The sequence below is a fragment of the Ranitomeya imitator genome, chromosome 3 (genome assembly GCF_032444005.1).
Source record: "Ranitomeya imitator isolate aRanImi1 chromosome 3, aRanImi1.pri, whole genome shotgun sequence".
Classification (NCBI taxonomy): domain Eukaryota; kingdom Metazoa; phylum Chordata; class Amphibia; order Anura; family Dendrobatidae; genus Ranitomeya; species Ranitomeya imitator.
The window spans coordinates 733,253,862-733,266,978 of NC_091284.1; positions in this window are offsets into that span (position 1 = coordinate 733,253,862).

A 13,117-nucleotide genomic window follows, 5' to 3' on the forward strand; every position below is an offset into this window, starting at 1 on the left:
CCCAAACTGTAGCCCTAGCCCTAACCCTAGCCCTAACCCTAGCCCTAACCCTAGCCCTAGCCCTAACCCTAGCCCTAACCCTAGCCCTAACCCTAACCCTAGCCCTAACCCTAGCCCTAACCCTAGCCCTAACCCTAACCCTAGCCCTAATCCTAACCCTAGCCCTAACCCTAGCCCTAACCCTAGCCCTAATGGGAAAATGGAAATAAATACATTTTTTTAATTTTTCCCTAACTAAGGGGGTGATGGAGGGGGATTTAATTTACTTTTATAGTGGGTTTTTAGTGGATTTTTATGATTGGCAGCCGTCACACACTGAAAGACGCTTTTTATTGCAAAAAATATTTTTTGCGTTACCACATTTTGAGAGCTATAATTTTTCCATATTTTGGTCCACAGAGTCATGTGAGGTCTTGTTTTTTGCGGGACGAGTTGACATTTTTATTGGTAACATTTTCGGGCACGTGACATTTTTTGATCGCTTTTTATTCCGATTTTTGCGAGGCAGAATGACCAAAAACCAGCTATTCATGAATTTCTTTTGGGGGAGGCGTTTATACCGTTCTGCGTTTGGTAAAATTGATAAAGCAGTTTTATTCTTCGGGTCAGTGCGATTACAGCGACACCTCATTTATATCATTGTTTTATGTTTTGGCGCCTTTATATGATAAAAACTATTTTATAGAAAAAATAATTATTTTGGCATCGCTTTATTCTCAGGACTATAACTTTTTTATTTTTTTGCTGATGATGCTGTATGGTGGCTCGTTTTTTGCGGGACAAGATGATGCTTTCAGCGGTACCATGGTTATTTATATCTGTCCTTTTGATCGCGTGTTATTCCACTTTTTGTTCGGCGGTATGATAATAAAGCGTTATTTTTTGCCTCGTTTTTTTTTTTTTTCTTACGGTGTTTACTGAAGGGGTTAACTAGTGGGCCAGTTTTATAGGTCGGGCCGTTACGGACGCGGCGATACTAAATATATGTACTTTTATTGATTTTTTTATTTATTTAGATAAAGAAATGTATTTATGGGAATAATATATTTTTTTTTTTCATTATTTAGGAATATTTTTTTTTAATTTTTTTTTACACATTTGGAATTTTTTTTTTTAACTTTGTCCCAGGGGGGACATCACAGATCGATGATCTGACAGTTTGCACAGCACTCTGTCAGATCACCGATCTGATAGCAGTGCAGGCTGCTTCACAGTGCCTGCTCTGAGCAGGCTCTGTGAAGCCACCTCCCTCCCTGCAGGACCCGGATCCGCGGCCATCTTGGATCTGGGCCTGGAGCAAGCAGGAAGGGAGGTAAGACCCTCGCAGCAAAGCGATCACATCGCGTTGCTGCGGGGAGCTCAGGGAAGCCCGCAGGGAGCCCCCTCCCTGCGCGATGCTTCCCTGCACCGCCGGCACATCGCGATCATCTTTGATCACAGTGTGCCAGGGGTTAATGTGCCGGGGCGGTCCGTGACGATAGGCAGCTGACACCCGGCCGCGATCGGCCGTGCTCCCCCCGTGAGCGCCGCCGATCGCGCTGGACGTACTATCCCGTCCGTGGTCATGGGGGCCCACCCCACCTCGATGGGATAGTACGTCCGATGTCAGAAAGGGGTTAAAAACATTAAAAGAGCAAAAATCGGTTCTTGAATTAAGCCTCTCTAAGTGCCATGTAAAGCATGAATTTTTTATGCATGTCAGAGGTGCTATTATCATTTGAAATGCTTTTAATAATGAGACATGGGTGACAAGAAATATAGTTTGTCATTTTAATCAACTACATGAGAGAAGATGAATAATGTATTAACTCAATTTTTACGCATTCAGAAACATTTTCCAAAAATCAGCTCATAAAGACTTGTGTGTAAACCACAGACAAATATTTGCCAAACCCAGTGTCAATATTAAATGAGAATCATTTATTTGATTATAATTAACGAGTGTTTTATTAAACAGCTTGGACAATCGTGGCAAATGTCAAGACAATTGAGCAACGTCATTATCATCTTCTTTATATTAGCAGTCCTGTGGATCTTGCTTCGTACATTTCCACAGTATCAATAGAATCTCCTAAAACTTCTATGGGGAAGCAATAATTTGCATAAAAATAAGTGGGTACTGTCCAACATTAAAGGAGAATTCTCAAGTTTGAAAGTTATCCCTTTTTCCTGGATAGGGGAACACTTTCAGATAGCTGGGGATTGGACCATTAGGACCGCTACCAATTTGAAGAACAAGGGCTTTGAAGAGACTTGAGTGAGTGGAATGGTGGTTGATCATGCAAACTGCGGCTCCATTTATCTTATGAGAGTGTTGAAAGCCAGCCAAGTGGGGTTGATTTACTATTTATATTGGGTTTTTATGTTTGGCAGCTGTCACACACTAAAATACAGTTTTTATTGCAAAAAAATGTTTTTGCATCACCACATTTTGAGAGTTATAATTTTTCCAAATTTTGATCCACAGAGTCATGTGTGGTCTTGTTTTTTGCGGGACGAGTTGACGTTTTTATTGGTACCACTTTCAGGCACATTACATTTTTTATCGCTTTTTATTCTGATTTTTGTGAGGCAGAATGAACAAAATCCAGCAATTCGTGAATTTCACGTTCTCGTGTGGTAAAATTGATAAAGCAGTTTTATTCTTGGGGTCAGCACGATTACAGCGATACCTCATTTATATAATTTTTTAGGTTTTGGAGCTTTTATACAATAAAAACTATTTTATATTAAAAAAAAGTTATTATTTTTGCATCGCTTTATTCTGAGGGGTATAACTTTTTTTTATTTTTCAGGTGATGGAGCTATATGGTGGCTTGTTTTTATGCAGGTCTACAATTTTGTCCCCGGTGTCTTAGACAGCTCTTTGGTTTTGCCTATTGTGGAGAGGTTCGAGTGTGATTGATTGAGTGGACAGGTGTCTTTTATACAGGTAACAAGTTCAAACAGGTGCAATTAATAAATTAATACAGGTAATGAGTAGGGGGGCTTCTTAAAGAAAAACTAACAGGTCTGTGAGAGCCAGAATTCTTGCTTGATGGTCGGTGATCAAATACTTATTTCATGCATTAAAATGCAATTTCATTATTTAAAATTCATGCAATGTGATTTTCTGTTTTTTTATTTTTAGATTCTGTCTCCCACAGGTGAAGTGTACCTACGATAAAAATGACAGACCTCTTTACTCTCTGTAGGTGGGAAAACATGCAAAATCGACAGTGTATCAAATACTCATTTTTCCTATTATATATGTATATATACAGTGTGGAACATATACCAGGATGGGAGGGAGGAACAGGGTCCAAATATTACACTAGGGGCCATCGGACTCTAGCTACGACCTAGATTATAAGGACATTATATAATGGTATTATTGAGCATTGTATTGCAATTTTACTTTGGCACTACTGAGCTCTTTATGTTTCATAAACTGTCCAATAACGGGGCTGAGCAGACCGTTTTTTTTTACAGCAAAATCTGTCAATCATTTGCAAGACTATTTACAGTTTCCTATATTACAAATTTGCAATGTACAGGTTTGCGCCCCCGAGCATATCCATCGGATGAGCGCTATTTGAAGTTTTATTGGACAGAACAAGGACCAAAGCTATTCTATGGGGCAGTATTGATCAGCGCTTGTCTTCTCTTACCGATTCGGCATAAGAATAAAATCTCTGCATGCTGTGATTTGCACTGAAAATTGGATAGCAGACACCCATTGAAATATATGATTGAGAGGAATCCATCGGACTGCACTTGGATGACATCTGAGCGCAGTCTGATTTCCGGGGACTCACAGAATGGAGAAGAAGGAGACATTTTGTTTCCCATCTTCTCCTGACAGTGTGCTATTATTCTCTCTTTTGACACTCGGATCGAAATAGGAACAGTGTTTGATTGGAGCGTCATTATCATAATCGATACTATTGTCACGCATGAGAGAATCTACGCTCGTGGGAGCGAGCCCTATACATAAAAGTCAGATGCTGTTTTGTGGATCAACTTTTTTTCACGCACCCATGGACCTGAATAGCCGATTTACTGAAGAAAGTAGGGCGTTCTGCAAATTTTTTCACACACAGATTCGGTCAGTGAAAATAAATCGTTTTAATTCCATTTTTTTTTAATGGACAGCACTCAGACCAAAAAAACGGCCATGTGAGCAAGCCGTTATACTGTAAGCAGGGAAGAAGGAAGAATGACAATATATGACTGTATAATTCTGTTAGACTCTAGTGAGGACTTTTCTCAGCTAGTGAAGCTCAACACATCATTAGCATGCGAGTATGATATATTCCCTAGACCATAATAATAATGAAGAAGTAATGGCTATCCACCCCACTAAACTCCTTGCAATGGTGCTTATTAGAAACTCCAAATATAGACATTATCTTGCTGTGTAGCAGGCGAGGTAAAGACTTTCTCATGATGACCATATAGAAGATGAATAACCAAGGCAAGGAATGAACCATGTATCGCTTTATGCAAGATTAAAACTTCAGCTATGACGTTGCACCTCATCTTTCTAAATAGTGCATAAGGGCACAAGGGACGAGAAGGCAATCATGCTCAGTATCATTTGTCGCCATGCGTGCTATCCGCAGAAAAACTCTACATTACTCATCTTTACATCTCTTTATACATTGATTCCATAGAAACTTTTGAAAAGTGGGAGAAGCTTCAGTGGAAGGGAACGTGGCTGAGCACAGCTGGCAAAAACAAAATAATTCATGCTACAAAAGTGGCATTCTGCAGCTAATAGATGGTCCAATTTCATTGAGGAACATGTATCTTAAGGAATTTGACATATTTTACTCTAGTGCACAATTCATCGAGACTGGCAGTGGCAAGCAAAAAGCCAGTCTTGATGAATTGGACCCAATGTGTTTTCAATGGACAGAGGGATTGTAAACACCTAGTAATAGTTAGTGTTTATCTCATCTGAAAACAAAAGGATAGAGCAGACACAAAATAGAAAGGATAGAAAACAAAAGGATTGAGCATGTAGAAATCCATCAGCCTAAGGGTACCATCACACAGTGGCACTTTGATCGCTAGGACGGCACGATCGATGACGTTCCAGCGATATCGTTACGATCTCGCTGTGTCTGTCACGCTACTGCGATCAGGGACCCCGCTGAGAATCGTACATCTTAGCAGATCGTTTGAAACTTTATTTTGTCACTGGATCACCCGCTGACATCGCTGAATCGGCGTGTGTGACGCCGATTCAGCGATGTCTTCACTGGTAACCAGGGTAAACATCGGGTTACTAAGCTCAGGGCCGCGCTTAGTAACCTGATGTTTACCCTGGTTACCAGCGTAAACGTAAAAAAAACAAACATTACATACTTACCTTCAGCTGTCTGTCCCCGGCGCTCTGCTTCTCTGCACTCCTCCTGCATCCTGTGTCAGCGCCGGCCAGCCAGAAAGCAGAGCGGTGACGTCACCGCTCTGCTTTCCGGCTGACCGGCGCTGACAGTGCAGAGGAAAGCACAGCGCCGGAGGACAGACATGGAATATAAGTATGTAATGTTTGGTTTTTTTACGTTTACGCTGGTAACCAGGGTAAACATCGGGTTACTAAGCGCGGCCCTGCGCTTAGTAACCCGATGTTTACCCTGGTTACCAGGGGACTTCGGGATCGTTGGTCGCTGGAGAGCTGTCTGTGTGACAGCTCTCCAGCAACCAAACAGCGACGCTGCAGCGATCGACATCGTTGTCGTAACGCTGCAGCGTCGTTTCAGTGTGACGGTACCCTAAGACTTACATCCTGTTAAGTCTGCAGTCATGGACAATTAACCCTTTGTCAATAGGAATAGCTCACACTTTTTTTCTCCCTCTTCTCCAAGGTGGCAGGGGATCCCACCCCTCCCAGTACTTTGCTATCTTTAGGTGCTGTTTGAACCCCCCACACACTCAGTTATACCACTGTTCTTGTGAAGAGCAGATGTGGCCTCTCACAGCTCATTACGCCTGAAGGTTCTCACTTTTAAAAGTTCATACTTTCTAGGGGGGAGGCGGGGGGGGGGTTCATCACAATTGTTTATTTTGTTTGTTTTGTAAAGTAATAATGCAAAGTTTGTGAATATCTCTTAGAAATATAAGGATTGGCAATGAACTCCAGTGAACTTTCTCATGGGACCTCATCGCTAGATACAGAAGGGGCGATTGCGCTCCTGTCATAGTGTGTCAGCTAGTGTGGATAGCGGTCCGCATCATCACATCGTTGTGTCACAGTATGGATTATCTTCACATCGGACAGGTGAGGGACATGATTGTTTACTAATTTTCTTTTTTACAGGGGACATGGGCATCGGTGGATTAGGCGTAAGGTGAGTATTTTTGTTGTTTGTTATTTTCTCTCCTCCACACTTATTCATTCCTCACCCAATCACCTACAGACATCTCCCGAATATCCCCATCCTCTGGAATTCTGAGCCCCAACATGACCGATTGTACACCACATTTGGATCCTTCAGACGGAACTTGAAAACCCACCTCTTCAAGAAAGCTTACAACCTGCAATGACCACACGGCCACCTCAACGCCATCGGAGCTACTGCAACCCCCAACCTACTGTTACCTTCCCCACCATCCTGTAGATTGTAAGCCCGCAAGGGCAGGGTCTTCTCCCCTCTGTATCAGTCTGTCATTGTTAGTTTACTGTAAGTGATATTTGTATTTTGATGTAACCCCTTCTCATGTGCAGCACCACGGAGTCAATGGTGCTATATAAATAAATAATAAAAATTCCCGCCCTGGCAAATCATAAACTGAAGAAGGTTAGAGATTCACAGAGTTCCCATCCAGCATCTAAAGGCTACTGACCTGGCCAATGGACAAATTGATTTGCGCATGTCTAGTTCTTATGTATAGCAAGGTATATTCTCGTAGAAGTAAAACTTTGTAGTACTGCATATGACTAAGGTTGTCCTTGAGAAAAAATCCCTGAGGTACAAGGAATTGCAGTGTCATGTTACGGATCCATACAGAACCACAGCCGTATATACAGCCAGTGATTCCAGGTATTCATTATTATTCCTTCATTGCAAAGGTGAGTTGGTGCCATGGTAGCCTGATCTGCACTATTAGCCTAGGAATAAGTCATCACTTGTAGTGGGAAAATCACTTTAATATCTACAGCTGTATTTCTAATAAAAAAAAAATATTTTTGGTATAAATTAATAGTTAAAAATTGTGCATAACAGGTGCTGTTTTTGCATATTTTCCCAATGGAAACGTACAGCTGTGGATTAAATCTGTGAATATAGAAATAAAAGCTGAGACTTTCTCACACACTGAAAATTATTATCAAAATTAAAATTTCCATGGTAAGTTCCACCTTCACCATGTTTGACTTTTTAGAAGACCTGTATGTAAATTATTAGACATAATGAAGGGTTGATGACCTTAAGGATTTAATTAATCTAAAGTAGATGCCATCTCGCAATCCATCTATTTTCTACCTGTTTATTTTTGGAGGGGTGGTATTATAAGGTTGCCTCTCCTGGGCAAGGCTGGGTGAATCTTGGACCCTAGTTGTTAAAATGTATTGTATTCTGTAATTATACCAACCACCAAGGTGTGCCTGAACAGGGATAATTTCTGCAGTATTAGCATACATTTCCTAACACTGGTGCTATATGTCAGCAATGCTAGCTGTTCATTCTGTACCTGATTACATAACATATTATTTGTAGGTAATAATATTGTTCAGAAGGATGATTTATAACAAATATCAGAGTACCCATGGGAAAACATGTGGTTAAGATTTCAAACATTCACATCCTGTATATTTATCGTAAGTCGCTGAAAACAGTTTGCAAACACCCCATTAGGAATTGCTGAGGTGGGTTATAAAAGTCACGATCCTTATACACCAGAGATGAGAAAGGGTATGAGATCTTTGTTTTTTTTTGCTCTGGAGGACTTGTCATGTCTATGTATCAAATGCACTGCCAACTGATTTAATTCGAAATCATAGTAACATAGTAACATAGTAACATAGTAACATAGTTAGTAAGGCCGAAAAAAGACATTTGTCCATCCAGTTCAGCCTATATTCCATCATAATAAATCCCCAGATCTACGTTCCTTCTACTGAACCTAATAATTGTATGATACAATATTGTTCTGCTCCAGGAAGACATCCAGGCCTCTCTTGAACCCCTCAACTGAGTTCGCCATCACCACCTCCTCAGGCAAGCAATTCCAGATTCTCGCTGCCCTAACAGTAAAGAATCCTCTTCTATGTTGGTGGAAAAACCTTCTCTCCTCCAGACGCAAAGAATGCCCCCTTGTGCCCGTCACCTTCCTTGGTATAAACATATCCTCAGCGAGATATTTGTATTGTCCCCTTATATACTTATACATGGTTATTAGATCGCCCCTCAGTCGTCTTTTTTCTAGACTAAATAATCCTAATTTCGCTAATCTATCTGGGTATTGTAGTTCTCCCATCCCCTTTATTAATTTTGTTGCCCTCCTTTGTACTCTCTCTAGTTCCATTATATCCTTCATGAGCACCGGTGCCCAAAACTGGACACAGTACTCCATGTGCGGTCTAACTAGGGATTTGTACAGAGGCAGTATAATGCTCTCATCATGTGTATCCAGACCTCTTTTAATGCACCCCATGATCCTGTTTGCCTTGGCAGCTGCTGCCTGGCACTGGCTGCTCCAGGTAAGTTTATCATTAACTAGGATCCCCAAGTCCTTCTCCCTGTCAGATTTACCCAGTGGTTTCCCATTAAGTGTTTAATGGTGATATTGATTCCTTCCTCCCATGTGTATAACCTTACATTTATCATTGTTAAACCTCATCTGCCACCTTTCAGCCCAAGTTTCCAACTTATCCAGATCCATCTGTAGCAGAATACTATCTTCTCTTGTATTAACTGCTTTACATAGTTTTGTATCATCTGCAAATATCGATATTTTACTGTGTAAACCTTCTACCAGATCATTAATGAATATGTTGAAGAGAACAGGTCCCAATACTGACCCCTGCGGTACCCCACTGGTCACAGCGACCCAGTTAGAGACCATACCATTTATAACCACCCTCTGCTTTCTATCACTAAGCCAGTTACTAACCCATTTACACACATTTTCCCCCAGACCAAGCATTCTCATTTTGTGTACCAACCTCTTGTGCGGCACGGTATCAAACGCTTTGGAAAAATCGAGATATACCACGTCCAATGACTCACCGTGGTCCAGCCTATAGCTTACCTCTTCATAAAAACTGATTAGATTGGTTTGACAGGAGCGATTTCTCATAAACCCATGCTGATATGGAGTTAAACAGTTATTCTCATTGAGATAATCCAGAATAACATCCCTCAGAAACCCTTCAAATATTTTACCAACAATAGAGGTTAGACTTACTGGCCTATAATTTCCAGGTTCACTTTTAGAGCCCTTTTTGAATATTGGCACCACATTTGCTATGCGCCAGTCCTGCGGAACAGATCCTGTCGCTATAGAGTCCCTAAAAATAAGAAATAATGGTTTATCTATTACATTACTTAGTTCCCTTAGTACTCGTGGGTGTATGCCATCCGGACCCGGAGATTTATCTATTTTAATCTTATTTAGCCGATTTCGCACCTCTTCTTGGGTTAGATTGGTGACCCTTAATATAGGGTTTTCATTGTTTCTTGGGATTTCACCTAGCATTTCATTTTCCACCGTGAATACCGTGGAGAAGAAGGTGTTTAATATGTTAGCTTTTTCCTCGTCATCTACAACCATTCTTTCCTCACTATTTTTTAAGGGGCCTACATTTTCAGTTTTTATTCTTTTACTATTGATATAGTTGAAGAACAGTTTGGGATTAGTTTTACTCTCCTTAGCAATGTGCTTCTCTGTTTCCTTTTTGGCAGCTTTAATTAGTTTTTTAGATAAAGTATTTTTCTCCCTATAGTTTTTTAGAGCTTCAATGGTGCCATCCTGCTTTAGTACTGCAAATGCTTTCTTTTTACTGTTAATTGCCTGTCTTACTTCTTTGTTTAGCCACATTGGGTTTTTCCTATTTCTAGTCCTTTTATTCCCACAAGGTATAAACCGCTTACACTGCCTATTTAGGATGTTCTTAAACATTTCCCATTTATTATCTGTATTCTTATTTCTGAGGATATTGTCCCAGTCTACCAGATTAAGGGCATCTCTAAGCTGGTCAAACTTTGCCTTCCTAAAGTTCAGTGTTTTTGTGACTCCCTGACAAGTCCCCCTAGTGAAAGACAGGTGAAACTGTACAATATTGTGGTCGCTATTTCCTAGATGCCCAACCACCTGCAGATTTGTTATTCTGTCAGGTCTATTAGATAGTATTAGGTCTAAAAGTGCTGCTCCTCTGGTTGGATTCTGCACCAATTGTGAAAGATAATTTTTCTTGGTTATTAGCAGAAACCTGTTGCCTTTATGGGTTTCACAGGTTTCTGTTTCCCAGTTAATATCCGGGTAGTTAAAGTCCCCCATAACCAGGACCTCATTATGGGTTGCAGCTTCATCTATCTGCTTTAGAAGTAGACTTTCCATGGTTTCTGTTATATTTGGGGGTTTGTAACAGACCCCAATGAGAATTTTGTTACCATTTTTCCCTCCATGAATTTCGACCCATATGGACTCGACATCCTCATTTCCTTCGCTAATATCCTCCCTTAAAGTGGACTTTAGACAAGACTTTACATAGAGACAAACCCCTCCTCCTCTCCGATTTTTACGATCCTTTCTAAACAGACTGTAACCCTGTAAGTTAACTGCCAAGTCATAGCTTTCATCTAACCATGTCTCGGTTATTCCCACTATGTCAAAGTTACCTGTAGATATTTCTGCTTCTAGTTCTTCCATCTTGTTTGTCAGGCTTCTGGCGTTTGCGAGCATGCAGTTTAGAGGATTTTGGAACAAAACAATCTCCTCGCTGTGGATTGCTTTAGAAATGTTCTTACCTCCCATCTGAGTATGTTTTCCTGGGTCTTCTTTGTTCAAGTCTAATGTTTTTCTTCCCGTCCCCTCTTCTTCTAGTTTAACGCCCTCCTGATGAGTGTAGCGAGTATTCTGGCGAATGTGTGTTTCCCAGGTTTGTTGAGGTGTAGTCCATCTCTGGCGAGGAGTCCATCGTACCAGTAATTCACATCGTTAGGAATGAGTGAGCACTAAAGTGCTCAGATGCTCGTTAGTTACTCGAACCGAGCAATTCTTAATGTTCGGATGCTCGTGTTGAGTTATGAGTAATGAAAGTCAATGAGAAATCCCAAATTTTTTCCAGTAGACCCTCCAAGGATGTCTGAGGGGCAGTGAAAATATTGAAATGGATGGAAAAAGTGCTTAATGGAGGGAGAACAGCATGGGGAAAACATCTGGAAGAATCTCTGACTCCGAAATCACTGCTGAGAATAATGTTGTCACACTTTTACTCCACTTTAAGGACTGACAATAACACATTCAAAATCAATTTATTTACAGATAAAAAAAAATATTAAGAAACATTCCTACACATATGATGACTTTTATATAAGGCAAAATTTAAAAAAATATTTTAAGTAAACCAAAATTGATTTTTTAATTAAAAAATTGGAAATTTCAGTGTGATTTATAAAGGAAGCAATAACTGCCAAAAATTAGATGGAAAAGGGACTCTGATAGACGCTGTAATAGACATAAAGGAGGGCATCATGCACATTCTGGTTAAATTGTCATGTAGTGGTACTCCTAGACACATAAAAGCTATGCACTAAGTGCCAAGCATGCCAAAAATTACAAGCAGGGTCATCCATACACACTTCAAGGCACCAAATGTAGTAACTCGTTCAAATATGTAGTTGTGGTACTCTTACACTCATAAAAGCTCTGCACACAGCGCAAACCCTGCCAAGATTTACAAGCAGGGCCATCCATACACCCTTCAAGACACCAACTGGTGGGCCTCATTAAATTATTAAGAAAGTGTAGCTGTGGTACTTGTACACTCATTAAGACTCTGCATACAGTGCAAAGCCAGAAAAAAATTTAAAGGAGGGTCATCCATACACCCTTGAAAGCACCAACTGGAGGACCTCATAAACTAAAGTATAATTGTAGTACTTCTACACTCATAAAGGATCTGCGCAAAGTATAAAGTCAGAAAAAAAAATCTAAGAGGGTCCTGCATATACCCTTGAAGGCACCAACTGGAGGGCCTCAATAAATGAAGAAAGTGCAGTTGAGGTACTTCAACATTCATTAAGTACATGTGGGGGTTGCCTGGTTGCTAGGGAATCCCCACATGTACTTATGCTGGCTAACAGATGTAAATTATTCAGCTGTGGCAAGAAAAACTAAATCTCTGAGCACTAAAAAATACTCTGAGTACCCCAGAGCATGCTTGAGAAATCTCGAGTAACGAGTATATTCGCTCATCACTAATGATAATGTCTTTAGAATGCTGCAGAATTAATGATGATATATAAGTAAGTAAAATAAATAAATAAAAAGCACAACTCTGTATAGTGACAACCTTTGCCTAGACCTGCTAATGAAGGCTTGTGCTATATTGAAACTTTAATGTACATTATATATTGAAAAGCTAAAAAAGGAAGCTTCATATCTGTAAAAATAGAAAAAAAATTCTAACTTACAAGCACCTGTTCTGCAGTTGGCAAATGTAGCAGGATAAAACAAAGTGTTCAGACATTTGTCATTTTAAATAAGAACCACTTTGTTCTGCAAATACTTCCATAGACAAATACAGGATATGGCAGAGAGCCCACATTCATCACTATAATTGTGTCTGCACAGAACACTATTCTAATGATGTATGAAGAGGACACAGCAGACCAAACATTAGTTTAAATAGCCGAGGTGCAAAAGGTGCAAGTTTGTTATTTTTTAGTTTTACGGACAGGCTCGTTCTCTGTCTTGCTAATAATGAAGGGAGAAGTTTCAAGGATGTGCTGGAATTTTGGAGGTTAAAGAAAAGGATGATCTCTTTGAGCGTATCAAAGATACTTGTAAGACTTTTCAGAATATATTAAAAATGATTTATTAGCAGAAAAAAAAAAATCATCTGTAGAAGCCTGTGTGTAACAGGAAATGTTAAGGTGGTCCCATGACTAGGGGCAAACGGCAGAAA